The sequence below is a fragment of the Euprymna scolopes genome, chromosome 19, assembly GCF_053919585.1.
Source record: "Euprymna scolopes isolate OS-2025 chromosome 19, ASM5391958v1, whole genome shotgun sequence".
NCBI classification, from domain to species: Eukaryota; Metazoa; Mollusca; class Cephalopoda; order Sepiida; family Sepiolidae; genus Euprymna; species Euprymna scolopes.
In genome coordinates, this window is record NC_136500.1 from 144,040,874 (window position 1) to 144,057,458 (window position 16,585).

The window sequence follows — 16,585 nt, forward strand, 5'->3', positions numbered from 1 at the left end:
TCTCAGGGTCACCAATTTGTTAGTTTTAACTAAACAAAAAATATATGAAAAAACACAATTGCTTAATTACGTTTACACATTTATTATACACTGACAAACATTTAAACAACAATAAAACACAATACAAGAGCGACTGGTGGAAAAAGTTCTCAGAGCTCACCTCGTGGTGGAACGAAGGTTCTCCTCCTCTTGAGAGGGAAAAGGCAACACGTCTGCCCGTGACCAAAGGGAAAAACCAACCACCCTTAGAGCAGGGGCAGATTACTCCTCCCCGGTGTCCTCTAATTTTTAGTCCCCTACAAACTCTAACTGATTCGTTCTCCTTGGTAATATGAAATTAACAAATTTGCAATGTTCACTGGTACCAAGCTTTCGAAGTAATAAACTTACTTTCCTTGCGTTTGACCAGCTTTCGCAATCTGTTTCGAAAATATCTTCATACCTCTTAAAGTATGCCTCAAAAGTTTTATCCTCTTCTGGTAGGTGCGTGAACACATCTATGCTATTCACAATTGTTGCGTTGGAAAAAGTTGTATTGCTTTCCTGTGCAGAATTAGTCGTTAATCTTTCCAACAAATCTTTTTGGCCAAGTTGCATTTGCTCTATACATTTAAGAAGCCATTCATTCTGTCTTTCCTCTCTTTCTTGAAGTTCCTTTTCCTGTAATTCGTCTCTTTATTGTTGTTCTTTTTTCTGTAATTCGTCTCTTTCTTGTTGACGCATTTGCATTTCCGTGAATAACTTGATAAGATCATCCATTTTGTTTTTCAAATTAGTAAATCAGTCACTTTTCAATTTCCTTTCTTTAATAACTACGAACAACCGATTCTTTTTGTTACGTTATTAATTACGTACAAGAAAGGAAAAAAATCCCTTCTTAGCACATTGAGAAAAAAAAATCACTTTTTCTTTCAAAACCGTCTACCTAATAAGTTCATGGTATCCTAGCGAGACTTTTTTTGTGTGTGCACTTTGCAGAAAAGGTTACTGCAACTTTCAAGTTTGAAATAAAGTGCTTGCTGTTTTTTTTTTTTTTTTTTTCAAGTGTCCCGGGTTTTTAATTTCCTTTTCAAGTAGTCGCAAAAAAAACCTTGGTGTTTTGCAAGTATATCGCGTTCGGCAATTTCGTAGTTGCTGCGTTTTAAACATTGAATTTCCGAGTGAATTTTTTAAAATCTTTGACGAGTATTTCCAGAATACCACTGTTGAGTTTGATAGTATATTTTCTCACACGTAAATCTTTTTCGAAATCTCGTCGCCACTGTTGTGTCTGTATCAATAACAACACAAACGCAGAAAGTAAAGGTAAAACAAATATATTAAGACGAAAAGATAATACATATTTACAAATGTGCAGTTGTACTGCAGTTTGAAGATTGTCTGGCAGAGGGTGTGTTAAAGTCTTTCATGGAGCAACCGGCACATGCGTCTTGCCTATCCGGCATTCAACACAGCTCCCCAGTCTTGCTAACTTGATACCTTTATTTATATCTTTTCACCCACGTATGCTAATTAGTGGGCGTCCCCATAACAATAGTCATAGAATAGAAAAATTTTGATCTGATACAAATAAAAAAGTATGTTTTAATCGTTTGGAAAGGTAAAATCTTCCGCGATGACATGTGATAAAACCAACTATTTTTTTTCTTAAAATAGAAAATACTATTGGGAAAAACGAGTATTAGTTCATAAGAACACTTGATAAACTAACATGAAATGATTATTTATTAACTAATGTAGAGGATTATAATATGAGATAATAATGTTGATAAACCGATTCCCATTGTTAAGCAACGTTGAACCAGGTCAGTACTAAATGGGTGACTATTTGAGACTTCAAGGTGTTGTATGCATTTTCTGCTTATCTCGGTATTGTTTTCAGTCGTCCTGGATTTCTCCATGTCATTGGTCTCAAACAGTGTCGATTCAGATGATGTGCCGTTTGAAATTGTTCAATCTTTGCTCAAAATTACACGTATATCTGCCCTTACAAGGGTATATCCTTTGTCTATCGAGACTGAACCAAGCCAATGAATTTTGATGAATAACCGAGCAAAAAATTATTATATAAAATAATTTTATTATTCAACTGAAAATAGCTGAAAACCTAATAGGAAAAATAAAATAAAATACTTACAAAACGCTTGCAACATTTAATAGAACTAATAATGGTTACCATAGACATATTCGAATTGTTAGAGACTACATTGTACTTATAGCGATCAGATCCACCAGTAACTTCAAAATGTGAGCGATATTTGTCGACAGAAAATGCAAATCACATACCATTACAATGATTTACCATTGTATCAATTTATGATAGGAATATGTAATTTCCAAAATGTGTGCAATATACGATGTGCCTTCAATATTTTTTAGATTCTTATATACATTTAAAACTGGCGAAGACTCTAGAACATTAAGTATATACTTTTTTTGTACAGATATTTAAAACTGTCGTGCTATTAATTATGTTATTGCTATAAAACATATGCGGTGACTGACACATCTAAAACTGTCGTGCTATTAATTATGAGATTGCTATAGAACATATGAGGTGACTGAAAAAATTTAAACTGTCGTGCTATTATGTTATTGCTATAAAACGTATGAGGTGACTGACACATTTAAAACTGTCGCGCTATTAATTAGCAATTTTTCCGTTGAACATCGCTCCCATCTCTCTCTCTCTTTTTCTCTACATTTTGCCTCGGTGATAAAATATAAGAATAACAAAAAACGATACATTTCTCGTTGGCCTTAAATTGAATATTTCAATTTTTATTTAAATACGTAATCCAATTTAAGAGTTATATCACACTCTCCCACCAGAACAAATGAAAAAGTGTCACATGTGACGATTTTTTATTAAATTTAAAACGGGTTTCGCGTGTCATATGAACTTCGATTATTTTTTTTTAATTAAGCCTTTCGATATATTTCTCTAAACATCGGAATGCCACTTTTCTCATAATCTCTACGGTCTGTATTACGTAGTCGCTTTTTATAATCACCGTCATCTTCATCTTGTTCTCATAGTTGTCACTGTCTCTGTTAAACTCATCATTATTACCGCCTCTATCATTGTCGTCACTATGGGTCAGCTTATTCTCGTTAGGGTCGTCAACGCTTTCCACACTTAACTCTTCCTTCCTACTATAGTCCTTATATTCCTCTCCCTACTTATTAACTGAAATCTTTGCTGCCATGAATATTTTCTTGCATATTTTATCTCCATCAAATGGTTTATTCTCGCAAGTAACATTATCGTCATCTTGTTTGGTTTATTCTTATCAATATCACTATTATCATCATCGTAATCATTATTACTATCGTCATTTATGCATAAAGTCTTGTGACCTTCGCCAACTTTCTCTTCAACAAAGGAAAGTTTCGTTTCACTGGCTTCCTCAATGAAACTCTCCCCCTCAGATATTCTTTTATTGTCATTGTCATCATAATCAGTATCATTTAATTTATTCAGACAATTGTCCCTTTTGTATTTTAATACATTATCATAGTCGTTTAATTTCTCCTTCCCGCGGTTTTAACTTTTTCTTTAATAAATCCTCATTAATATCACCGTCTCTGCAGTTTATTTTTTTTTATTCCGCCCCCGCTATTACTTAACTGGGTTCGGAGAAACTAGTTGGAGGTGAACATTTGTAGCGCTCTTTGTGAACATGTGACAAATTTAAAACTGTTGTGCTATTAATTGTTATTGCTATGAAACATGTTATTGCTATAAAACATATGATGTGACTGACATTTAAAACTGTCGTACTATTTATTGTGATATTGCTATAAAACATGAGGTGACTGACACATTTAAAACTGTCGTGCTATTAATTATGAGATTGCTATACAACATATGAGGTGACTGACACATTTAAAACTGTCGTGCTATTAATTATGAGATTGCTATAAAACGTATAAGGTGACTGACATTTAAAACTGTCGTGCTATTAATTATGAGATTACTTTACAACATATGAGGTGACTGACACATTTAAAACTGTCGTACTATTTATTATGATATAAAACATGAGGTGACTGACACATTTAAAACTGTCGTGTTATTAATTATGAGATTGCTATACAACGTGAGGTGACTGGCATTTAAAACTGTCGTGCTATTAATTATGAGATTGCTATACACCGTGAGGTGACTGACACATTTAAAACTGTCGTGCTATTAATTATGAGATTGCTATACAACATATGAGGTGACTGACACATTTAAAACTGTCGTGCTATTATGAGATTACTATACAACATATGAGGTGACTGACACATTTAAAACTGTCGTGCTATTAATTATGAGATTGCTATAAAAGTTATAAGGTGGCTGACATTTAAAACTGTCGTGCTATTAATTATGAGATTGCTATACAACATATGAGGTGACTGACACATTTAAAACTGTCATGCTATTAATAATATTATTGCTATACAATATAATAGGTGACTGACACATTTAAAACTGTCGTGCTATTAATTATGAGATTGCTATAAAGCGTATAAGGTGACTGGCATTTAACACTCTTCTGCTATTAATTATGGTATTGCTATAAAACATATGAGGTGACTGACACATGTTTTATGATTTCAGATTCAAGTGAACAGCTAAAGTACGAAATAACTTCCCAGGGAATACTATGTTGAGGTTTTAAGAGATTCCATTGGAAGAGGCCAACACTCTTCAAATCAAGTCCATGGAATTTCCATCAGGACAATGCACCAGTCAACAACTTCAAATATAAAAAAAACTCGTAATTTCTCTTTTAAAAGTGGGTTGTTTATTTTCTTTGTGGATTATACTTCCAAAATAAACTATTAAAGTCGTATAAAAAGTAATAGCAATATTATTATTATTTTTTTTTTAACAGTAATGAAATTAATTGAATTTTACGAGCTCATTATTTTTCAATTTTTAAACTTTAAAAATCTATCAAAATTCTTCTATTGATTCTATTTTTACGATATTTTCAGGGTCAATGTGAAATTTTATGCTCTTTCCAATAAACCGAATATAGTATTTTTGACAAACGTTTATTTTTTTAATTCACCCTCCCCCCAATTTTCAAATGTCTATTAAAAAGTAAATAATTAATTTACTCACCAAAGTTTTGTATATCACAAATTGAAGATAAAGATCAATAAATAATATATTCAAATTTAAAACAAAACAGTAGTGTTTTTTTAGAAATTTACCTGTAAAGTCCGAAGTATAAAACCTTCTTTTTTTTTAACCAGGTTTTTTTTTTTTTTTTTTTTTTTTGTTAAATGAGACCTTGTTCGTTGCTCCCTTAATTGAAAAAAAAATTAGGGTTTGAATTACATTTTTCGAGTAGTTATAAGCTTGGAAAGACTGGGGGTCGAATTAATTCACGCCTCCCATTTTGAAATGTATATTAAAAAGTAAATAATTAATTTACTCACTAAAGTGTTATATCACAAATTGAAGATAAAAGATCAATAAATAATATATTCAAATTTAAAACAAAAAAAGTAGTGTTTTTTAGAAATTTAGCTGTAACGTCCGAAGTTTAAAACCTTTTTTTTTTTAAACACGTTTTTTTTTAATTGAAACCTTGGTCCTTGCTTTTTTTAATTGAAAAAAAAATTGGGCTTGAATTATATTTTTCGAGGAGTTATAAGCTTGGAAAGACAGGGGTGGAATTATTCAATATTTTTCACAAAATTTCTGGCACACCTAGAAATGCACAAACGACGAAATCAGTAAAATGAAAAAGTAGATTTGAACCAAGCAAATAAACTGTAAATATATGATTACATTATGAAACTTGTAATTTATTGTTATCAAAACTGATTTGGTAAAACTTACAATGACAAATAACATGTAAACATAATACCGAGTTATGTACCGCTTTCAGGACTGCCAGCAACCACCGTAAAAAAGTAATAAAGAACGCAAGAGATTTGTATGCTCAGTCCGTCAAGTCAAAAGTAGTCGAGCAGCGGCTGGTTCCCACCAGTTTTGGTAAATAGCAAACAGAATCCTGAACAGAAGCGTGTGCTCTATACCAACTCTCATAAATGGATCTGAGTAATTTCGTCAGCATCAGAGAAAGCCAAACTCTTTGCCAAGAACTTTGCAGCTAATTCTACCCTTTGCGACCAAGGCTGCCAACCTCCAATATTTCCTCCTGTACCAGAAAACATGCTATGTGATATACAAATATCTGTACGTGATGTTACCAAGCTAATCAAAAAACTTGATTCCAGTAAAGCAACCAGCCCTGACGGTATTCCAATTATAGTACTCAAAAGACTTCAACCAGAACTAGCGCCCATCCTCACAAAACTGTTTAAACGTTGTCTTAAGGACAATTGCTTCCCATCGCCCTGGAAAATCTCATCAGTATGCCCCGTATTTAAGAATTCAGGTGATCGTTCATCTCCCTCACAGTACAGGCCAATAAGTCTCCTGTGCGTCATGAGTAAGTTGCTGGAATCTGTGTTAAATAGAGAAGTAATCAACCATCTGAGCAAAAATAACCTTCTTAGTGACATGCAATATGGTTTCCGTTCTGCTAGATCTACAGCAGATGTGCTTACAGTTATATCTCATAGGATTAGCAAATCTCTCGATGGAGGCTACCTTTCTAGGGCAATTGCTCTTGACATATCAAAGGCCTTTGATAGAGTATGGCATAAAGGTTTACTACACAAGATCTCCAGCTTCGGTATAGCTGGAAATATCTCAATTATTAAATCATTTCTCTCTGATAGGTTCATAAGTGTAGTGATTGATGGTCAGAAGTTAGAAGGACTTAGTATTAATGCTGGAGTCCCTCAGGGGTCCATGCTTGGCCCAACTCTCTTCCTGATCTATATTAATGATCTTCCAAATCACATCCTTACATCATTCATTGACATATATACTGATGACATTACTATCTATGGTAGCACATCTAAGACCGTAAACGTGCAAGTTCTCTTTGATTCTCTCTCCTCTGATCTTGAGCAAGACGTACAATGGGGAAAGAGGTGGCTTGTTACTTTTAATGCATCTAAAGCCAAGCTTTTATCTTTATATCATCAACGCTCTGATCTCCATCTGGCATCAATTGAAATGAATGGCTCTCGTCTTGGGGAGGCCTCATGTTTTGAAAAGCTTCTTGGCTTTACCTTTACTCCTAATCGTAAATGGAACACATACATTAAATCCGTTGCCAAGGCCGCTGGAAAAATGGTGGGATCCTTCTATCAAGCCAGTAGATATCTCACTGTTGATGCAATTTTCTATCTATATAAGAGCCAGGTATGTCCAAAGATGGAGTACTGTTTCCACATCTGGGCAGGAGCTGCTAGAAAGGACTTATCCTGCCTTGATAGAGTTCAAAATAAACTTCGTAGCCTTGTAAGGGATGTCCTTTTCTCTTCCCTGCAACCTCTATCTCACAGACAAGATGTTGCGAGTTTGTCTCTGCTTTATCGTTATTTTCATGGCAAGTGCTCGGATGAGCTCCATTCTATGATCCCCCCTAGCCAAACTTTCACAAGAAACACCCATCGAGCAGAAAACACTATCACTAATTTCCCCCACTCTTTATCTGTGGTCCTAAATCTTAACATAGGTTCCATGAGCAAAGCTTCTTTCTTAGAACTGCACGCCTATGGAATTGTCTTCCATTTTCCTAATTTCCGGCTGACTACGATATGGTTGTGTTCAAGTCTAATGTAAACAAGTTTTTGATGAACCGTTCCATATAAGTTAACAAATTTACCGAATTTCCATTATATAACAGTTACTATATTGTCCAATTTCCACTGTACACTCTTTAACCCTTATCCTCGAGTGTCCTCTTGGCCTTGATAAATGGTGATACCTATGTAAAAAAAAAAAAATTTTTTTAAATGTACCCTTGACCAGAGCTCTCCAGGAAGGAGAAAGAAAAAGAATGTCATGGCGGACCCAATAAAGGTACACATGTATGTCAGTTAGCGGGATTAACTAGCGTGGCCCGGGCGACAAGATCAAAGTGTAGTATCTGTTCTGGCAGATACTGCAAGCAAAGACCATATGTGGGGGTAACCTCACATATCAGACCTTGGTCAATGTAGGGGCAACCCTTCATACCAAATGCCACTATCCAGCTCTCATTTCCCATTCATCGGGAGCTGGTCCCCCTTTCCCTCTCCCTCCCTCTCTCTCCACATTAAGAAGCGGCCTTGTGCCTAATTTGCTCAGTGGGAAAGCAAATAAATACACTACCGTGTCTTTTTGTCTTTCCCTTATGAGTGAGGCCCTTCCCTCTTAACTATACACCCTTAATATTTCAGACTTAATTTGGTAATTAGCCTACCTATTAGACATACAACCAGCACCCAGCGAACAGTGATGAAACTACAGTATCGGTTCCTGGCTTTTATGCTCATGTCAACCATGTTTCCATATTTAACATTAATTAGCTACGAGGGGCGTGCAATAAGTAATGCCCTTGACCCACTTCCCATAGCAGTAGAGCAACGAAACTTAGCACAGTTATTAGTCTTTCTCTACATAGGAACCACCCAGAGTTATGCATTTCTCCCATCGTTTGATGCAGCTCTGGAGACGTTTTTTGTAGAACACCTCAGGTTGGTCCTCCAACCATGACGTGACTTCAGAAATCAAGGCTGCCTCATATGGGAAATGCTTTCCTTTCAAAAACAACTTCATGGCTGGGAAGAGGTGATAGTCAGAGTGTGCAAGGTCAGGAGAGTAGGGAGGATGGGGAAGGATTTCATAACCACACGCCTGTGCTTCTGATCTGGCAACATTCGAGTTGTGGACTGGAGCGTTGTCCTGCAGGAGGAGGATACCTTTGCTGATCTTGCCCTGCCTCTTCATTTTGATAGCTCCCCTTAATTTCCTCAAAAGTGAAGCATAATAGGCTCCTGTAATCGTGGTACCCTTTGCCAGAAAATCTGTCATCACTACTCCGTCCTGGTCCCAGAAGACTGTGAGCATGACCTTGAAAGCAGAGGGTTGCACCCTTGCCTTCTTTGAAGGTTGTGAGTCCAAGTGCTTCCACTGTATTACTTGGCTTTGGTCTCTGGATCATAATAATGGACCCAGGTTTCATCCTGTGTAATCAGTCTTTTGAAAAACTTTGACTCATCTTCTTGGCACATTTCCAAATTCATCCGTGAGCACTCAACGCGTTCTCGCTTCTACAATGGTGTGAGAAACCTGGGAATCCATCTGGCAAAGACCTTATGCATATGCAAATGGTCATGAATGACAGTTTCCACAGACCCTGTACTAATCTTGACATCTTGGGCTATTTGGCGAATAGTAATGCACCGAACTTTCAAAATGGCAGCCTCAACTTGACGGACAAATGCCTCATCAATGGCAGAAGTGAGGCGACCAGGTCTGGGAGCTGTTTCCACAGACTTCCAGCCATGTTTGAATTCACGATGCCAGTGTTTTACAAGGTCATATGAAGGGGGCATTATCACCATAACTTTCTTTCATTTCATCAAAAGTCTCCTGTGGTGTGCGCCCTTTCAAATACAAAAACCGGATCACTGCTCGACATTCAACAGGCTCCATTTCACACCTGACTCACTTCAAACATCTGTAAAACAGAAACCACAATTAGTTCAGAGCTGTAATTTGCCACATAACCCGTAGAGATATAAATCATTCCACATGCAAAATTTCAGCTAGATCAGACAAGTGGAAGTGGGTCAGGGGCATTACTTATTGCACATCCCTTCATAAATTCTTTGCAGAATCCTAAACTAATAAAAAAGATTAAATCTTTATTTGAAAAGGAAGTAACTAGTTTCCAACAACCGAGGCGGCGCTAACACTAAGTGATACCAGTTTGACCTTCCTGGTCATTTATTTTTTTTTAATTTTATTTTCTATTTTTTTATTTTTTTTTATTTATTTATTTTTTTTTTTTAGGTGAGACTCACACTCTCAAGCTGTTTCCATATTAAACATTAAATGGTTAAATTCTTCCGAGAATCATAAACTAATAAAAGCCATATGTAAATATAAATATATAAAAATTTATGTTTCTTGTTGTTTATAGGTTTACATTTTTACATGGTTAATAAACTTGTGTGTAAGAAAAACGTTTTTGTGTTTTCATTGTTTTCAGAATTGTTTATTTAAATGTCGAGAATTGCATACGTTTTCATAAAATGTTTATGATTCTTTGGGCAGTGCTCTAAAATAAAGGTGTAGTCTCTTTTTCTGATTTATGTACTCGTAGCCACCATGTTTCACATTATCACGGTTATAAAAAAAGACATGCTTTGCTTGTTGAAATTTGTGAGAGTTCAGCTAAGTCACGTGAGTTACATCATTCTGTAAGGTTTCTATAAAAGAGGCGTAACTCCCCGAAAGTTCGCTGCGCTTTAAATCATATACTAAATGGAAATTAGTTTATTTGACTGTCGAGGTTTGCACACGTTTTATGAAAAATTTATGAATATTGAGACAATTCTCTGAAATGTAAGTGTTGTACCTGTTTTTGATTCGTGTACTATATTATTATTATAGCAACCATGTTTCACATAATTATCATGGAAAATTAAAGGCATGTGCTTTGCTTTTTGACATTGAAATGTGTTAGAGTTCAGGTGAGTCTCATGAATTGGATCATCCTGTAATGTTGCCATCAAAGGGACACAACTCCCATAAGAGTTACTTGCCCTTTAAAAGGAAAATTAAAAAAACTTGCGAGTTAATTAATTATCGATTTGTGTTCTATTCTATTTTCTCGCATACTCACACCTGTGGAACAGACCATTTTACTGCATTTCATCTAGTGACGAGATCAAAATGCTGTAAAGATTTAAAAGCAACTGTTTGATGAACACGTGTAGTGATTTTTAAAAAAATATATATGAATATTTAAAAGCAATAATTTCACGAATTTCTTACGATTGAACAGGTGTAGTGTTTTTCGATGTTTGTTTAAAAGAAAAAGATATAGCGGATATGTATGTATTTGTCTCCCTTTTTTTCGGGGACAGTCCAGGATTAACAAAAAAAAAAAAAAAAAAAGACGGCGTTTTACACAATCACATGGAAGGAAATTAAATAATGACCAGTGGTTGTTTACTAATTTCCAAACGTTCACTGTGCGTGCACGCTGACCAGAACACAACCAGCATTTGTTAAAAGAAATGGGTAGACAAACTCGAAAATCTATACACACATAAATAAATTTTAAAAAACAAAACAAAAGTAAACTGATTTTCACAACCTGTCAAACCATCAGAAAGGAAAAGGCGCAACAACAATCACAGAAGATGGCTCGGTTGTATCAAGCAAATAAGAAATGACAAAATTTCAATAACCGATCATTTTCGAATTTAACGAGCTATACAAAGCCTGGACGGAAATCTACACTCATACCACGCTAGGCTACCAGGTTCAATTTTGAAAATCCTGACCATGAAAATCTGGCCTAAATTCTACGCAGCCGTGTATCTTTTAAAGTTAGAAAAAAAGGCTTTAAGGGATAAGTTAGCACAAATACACATAAGTTAATATAAATACACATAAGTTAATACAAACACACATAAGTTAATACAAATACACATGCCATCCTCAACAAATTGGGCAATATATTAATTCTATCTTCATACAAGAACCCCTCAACCTACTAAGCCGGTCTCTCTTGCACACGCTACTAACGAAGATAACAAATAAAGTTGTTGATTAAATGTTAAAATTATACTTCCTTTCTTTGTCCTCATTATTTACTAAAATGGTGATCCCGGAATATGAAACTTTCTAAGCTTTGTTTGTTATTTTCATTATACTTAAAAACAACAAATTTTCAGTATCGCTACACCCCACTTTGCTACAGGATTCTTTCCTTTCAAAAACTCATTTTGACCGCATACTCGTCACGATAAAAAAAAGGACGCACTTTTCACAGAAAATCAAAAACAATCTTCAAATGTTGCTTACTCCTCACTTTTGAATTCTCTAGAACACTGTTCCAACACCAGACATTCTTTTCGCCGAAAAGAAAAACAAAACGTCATTGCTGGACGATTAAAACAAACAAAAAAAAAAAAGCTGAAACCTGTTCAAAGACGTGTTACATTAACAAAGCTAAGAACATTTTGGCGGAAACAGATTTCACTTGAAATACATCCCATATTTTCATGGAAAATGATAAAACGTTTCAACCGAAACAAACAAAACAAAGAAAAAACAGCTTCTCTTGCACAACGGATGCATATAAAATACCACCAGCCTAAAGAAAAAGAGTTAATACTTTCTTAGTGTACGGAGAATTCTAATATCTGGCCTGGACTTTCGCTGTTTTTCATACTATTTTTTCCTATTACTAACTCCCTGACTTATACACACACCGCGCACATTACAACAACAACAACAACAACAACAACAACAACAACAACAACAACAAAAATATGGGTCAACTCGACTCCATTTACACACAGCGTTGCTACAAGAAACGCTCCCCTTCCAAAATAACCTCACATAAAAAATTTCTTTTCGCCTAAAAGCAACATTTTTTTTCAACAGAAAAAATAACTGTTTACCGAACAGTTGAGTCCAACAAAAAACGCGTTACTGGTGACTAGCCATCGCCAAACACTCTTCAGAGAAGAACACACTCGAAACATTTATTTTTTTCACAACCTACACTGAAATGAACTAGTCAAAAAACATTCGTCACCAACGTTTAGCAACGAGCAAGTGAAAAACTTCAAATTCCACTGGAACCGTTCAAATTAAAAGAAATTATATTCAATTCTACAAAACAAATTTGAACACAGTCACAAGCATCAAGCCTTATGTTGACACAAAAAAAAAACGGATTTTACAAGCAACTGTCATGGACGGACATGCTACCAAATCCTCACTACTTCGAATTTTCTAAATTACGACTGACACACATAAAAGAACCTTTCTTTTATCTCGATAAACATTTTTTGGTTTTCTTCTGAAAACGAATCCAGCAAGGGGGTATCTGTAGCAGCCGACACTCGCTACAATCACAGACAGGAGCTAATTCCCACGATTCGAGATTTGAAATCCATTTCGTCCTGGCTTGTCCAATCAGAAGTCCGCTCTCAATCACGTGTCAGAGTACATAACATGTGAAATCACAAACCCTCTCCCTCTCTTACTCACTGGCTTCAGCTGGTAGCAGACATTAGCCTGTGGCTTTCAACCCAGACTAAACGTTAGTACTACAAGCTAACAATGGCTCTTTTCAAACTCCCATTTGTTTTCACGTGTGGTACCCAAACGAACATTTTTATCATACTAAAGAACATATAACAAAACACCCACCCACGCATGACAACACGTGAACACACTTAAGACTTAGCCCTTTCTTTCTCCTTTAATTGGCTTCCATCATCCCGGCGACTACTAGCTATAAACATGTGTGGACTGAGCTACTCTGTCCTCAACAAGCCGGCAATATATTAATTCTATCTTTACACAAGAACACTTCAACCTATTAACCCGTTATCTTTTATACACTCCACTAACGAAGATAACAAATTAAGTTTGTTTATTAATATAGAATGAAATTCCATTGTGTTGTCTCATTTCTATAGACAGTCCAGCTGGTGTCACTCTAAAGTCGATCACACATATGAGAAAGGGAATAGCTGAACATATAAGACTAAAAGCTGACTACAAACGATGCTCCGCTAATAAAAAAAATATACGTCTCGGCTCAATACACGTTGGGGTTATTTCAACTGATGCAAAGTTAGAGGGCAACATTGCAACGACAAAGCCCAGAACTATAGAGCGTAAAAGCAATGTTGCAAAACACTCTGAACTCAAATACAGCAGGAATATCGATCCTATCGTAACATTGCCCGGTAGTTATTCCCAAGTAAGAATCGTCGATAGTGGTGTAGGCAGCGAGGGAGAGTGGGGAAACATGTCCGCTCTCTTTGGCGTCTGGCTGGAAAAGGCAAGAGTTTTTCTCGTCCGGAACGGAAGCAGTTAGAGTTTCTTAGGCGGTAAGGAAGGTCCCTGCGCTATGCCTCTGATTGGTCAGCATGTGCCATATCGCACAGTCAGGGGAGGTACTGACGCACAAGGAAAAGAGTTCTATTTGTTTCTGCTGTCACACTATTAAATGAGGTCACTTCATTTGCGTGACTTTAATAATTTTGTATTCACTTTTTATCAGATAATCAAGAGTTTACAAAACAAAAGTTTATTTACGGAGATATTTCGTTATTCGTTGAAGTGTCACTTCGAGAATATCTCGTATAGTAGCAATTTCAAGTTTGGTCTAAGTGATACTGTGTCAGTTTGCTGAATCGAATGGGTTGCGTTATAATTATACTGGATTGGTCTTCCGATGAATTAATGTGTGATTTTGATGAAGAAATTTAATCTATAACGAAGGCATTGTTTTCAGAAATTAAACTTTTGACAGTTAACTTCTATCTTTATATGTACTTATTTTTTCTAAATATCATTCTTTGGACAGTAGTATTTAGAAATTAGCAGCAGTTGTAAGTGTTCTATTCAGACAAATCATTTTCATATCAGCGTCAGTTTTTTTTTTTTTTTTTTTTTACCTATTTAATCGGTTTTGTGGAAATTCAATTGGATTTGTTTTTGTAATCAATCGTTTAATCAAAAACGTTTATTGAAATTTCATCTATCACCGGGTGTGTCAGAATTTTTTTTGGAATTTCTGACACCTCAGCACAAAACCGCGAATAAAATATAAAATCTCGTAATTCCTGTTTTTAAAGTAGGTTATTTAATTGCTTTATGGAATATACATCTAAAATAAACTATTAAAGTTTAAAAAAAATAATAGAAATATGATTTTTTATTTTTAAAAAAGAAGTGTTTACGAAGTGCATGCGCGCTCATGCAGCCATTTTTTCGACGTAATTAAAGGAATTGAATTTTTCGAGTTAATTTTTTTTCAAATTTTTCACTTTAAAAATCTACTAAAATTATTCTTTGTTCAATTTTTACGATATTTGCAGGTTTAATGTGAAATTTTATGCTCTTTCCAATAAACCGAATATAATATTCTAGACAAACGTTTTTTTTTAAGTCATCCCTCCCCACCATTTTGAAATGTCTCTTAAAATGAAAATAATTAATTTTCTCACCTCAGATTTATATATCACAAATTGAAGATGAAAGATCAATAAATAAAATAATCTAATTTAAAACAAAAAAGTATAGTTTTTTGCAAATTTACCTGTAAAGTCAAAAGTTTAAAACCTTTTTTTTAACACGTTTTAGGCCACCATAATTCTCAACTGGAAGAAAGGGAGAAACAGCACTGTGACGATATGATATGACAATTTAAAAATGGCGGTATTTTTGAATACTTGCATATAAAATCCTTTATTTAAAAAGTACATGGAATATAAAATAAAAATATGGATAAATTCTTAACAATGAAGAATGAAATTACCCATTGATTAGTATTTTTTATAGGTAAGTGATTTTTGGAATATATATATTTATTATATTCGAAGTAAGTTAAAATTCGTTGGTTTTCTTGAAATCTTTTTTAAAGAAAACCGATTTAAAAAACAAACATTGCATATTTTGCTATCAAACCTGTACATTTCGGCGTATAAGACGACCCCTAAAGTTAAAAATCATCTTTAAAAAACAATATTTCATGAGATTCCGGCTAAACAAACATGGTTTCGTGATTTAGCAATCGTCTCATACAACCGATAAATTTATTAAAATTTGCAATATTTTTTATTATACTGGGTTCATGCAAATTCAGTTAAATATTGTATAGACTGATTGATTGCTTATGCTTCATTAACATATTTTATTTGACTTTAGTTTTAGCTTACTTTCTAACGAGAATGAAAACTTCGAATTTGAACCTCAAGTACCGCATTTTAATTTCCTTTATATTTTGTTTTTCTCATACAAAAAAAGGCTAATCTGTTATTACCTCATATGACATAGTGCCTAGCAATGCTCAGATCATTTTATTCTGATCGGCACTCTGTCAGTTTTTAGATTCAAGATTTAATATAATAATTTAATTAGATTTAGATATTTTGCATCTGAGATAACATAAAGTTTGAGTTAATAAATCAAAGCACATTACAGAATCCTTTCGAGTGGTTCTCCTGGAAGGCCTTGGCTCAGATTTTTAGCAGTCAAGCATTTATTAAGTAGCACATTTATTACGTAAATAAAATAAACTTTGTTTTTATATATCTGATTAACTTTATTTTACAGAACTAGAATATCCACATTTTTACAAGAATAAAACATTTTCCTTTTTAAATTATCTTTTCAAATTGTTCAAGTTAAGGATGAGGCATTTTACCAAATGTCAAACATTCACCAAAAAACGCAGATAATTTTTACTGAGATATTAATTCAGTGCGATTGTTTGAATTTCTCTTGCACTTTTGTTCTATAATAAGTGAAATGATCGAGATCTTAAGATTCCAGTTTCTTTTCCTATCATAAATAAGACACTGGTATTTCGTTATTTTTCCTTCTCAGCTGTGAATAACCCAGCTTCATTGTGACATTAACTTCCCATAAGGTTGCTTCTTTCCTCTTGTCTTATATCATTATATCAGG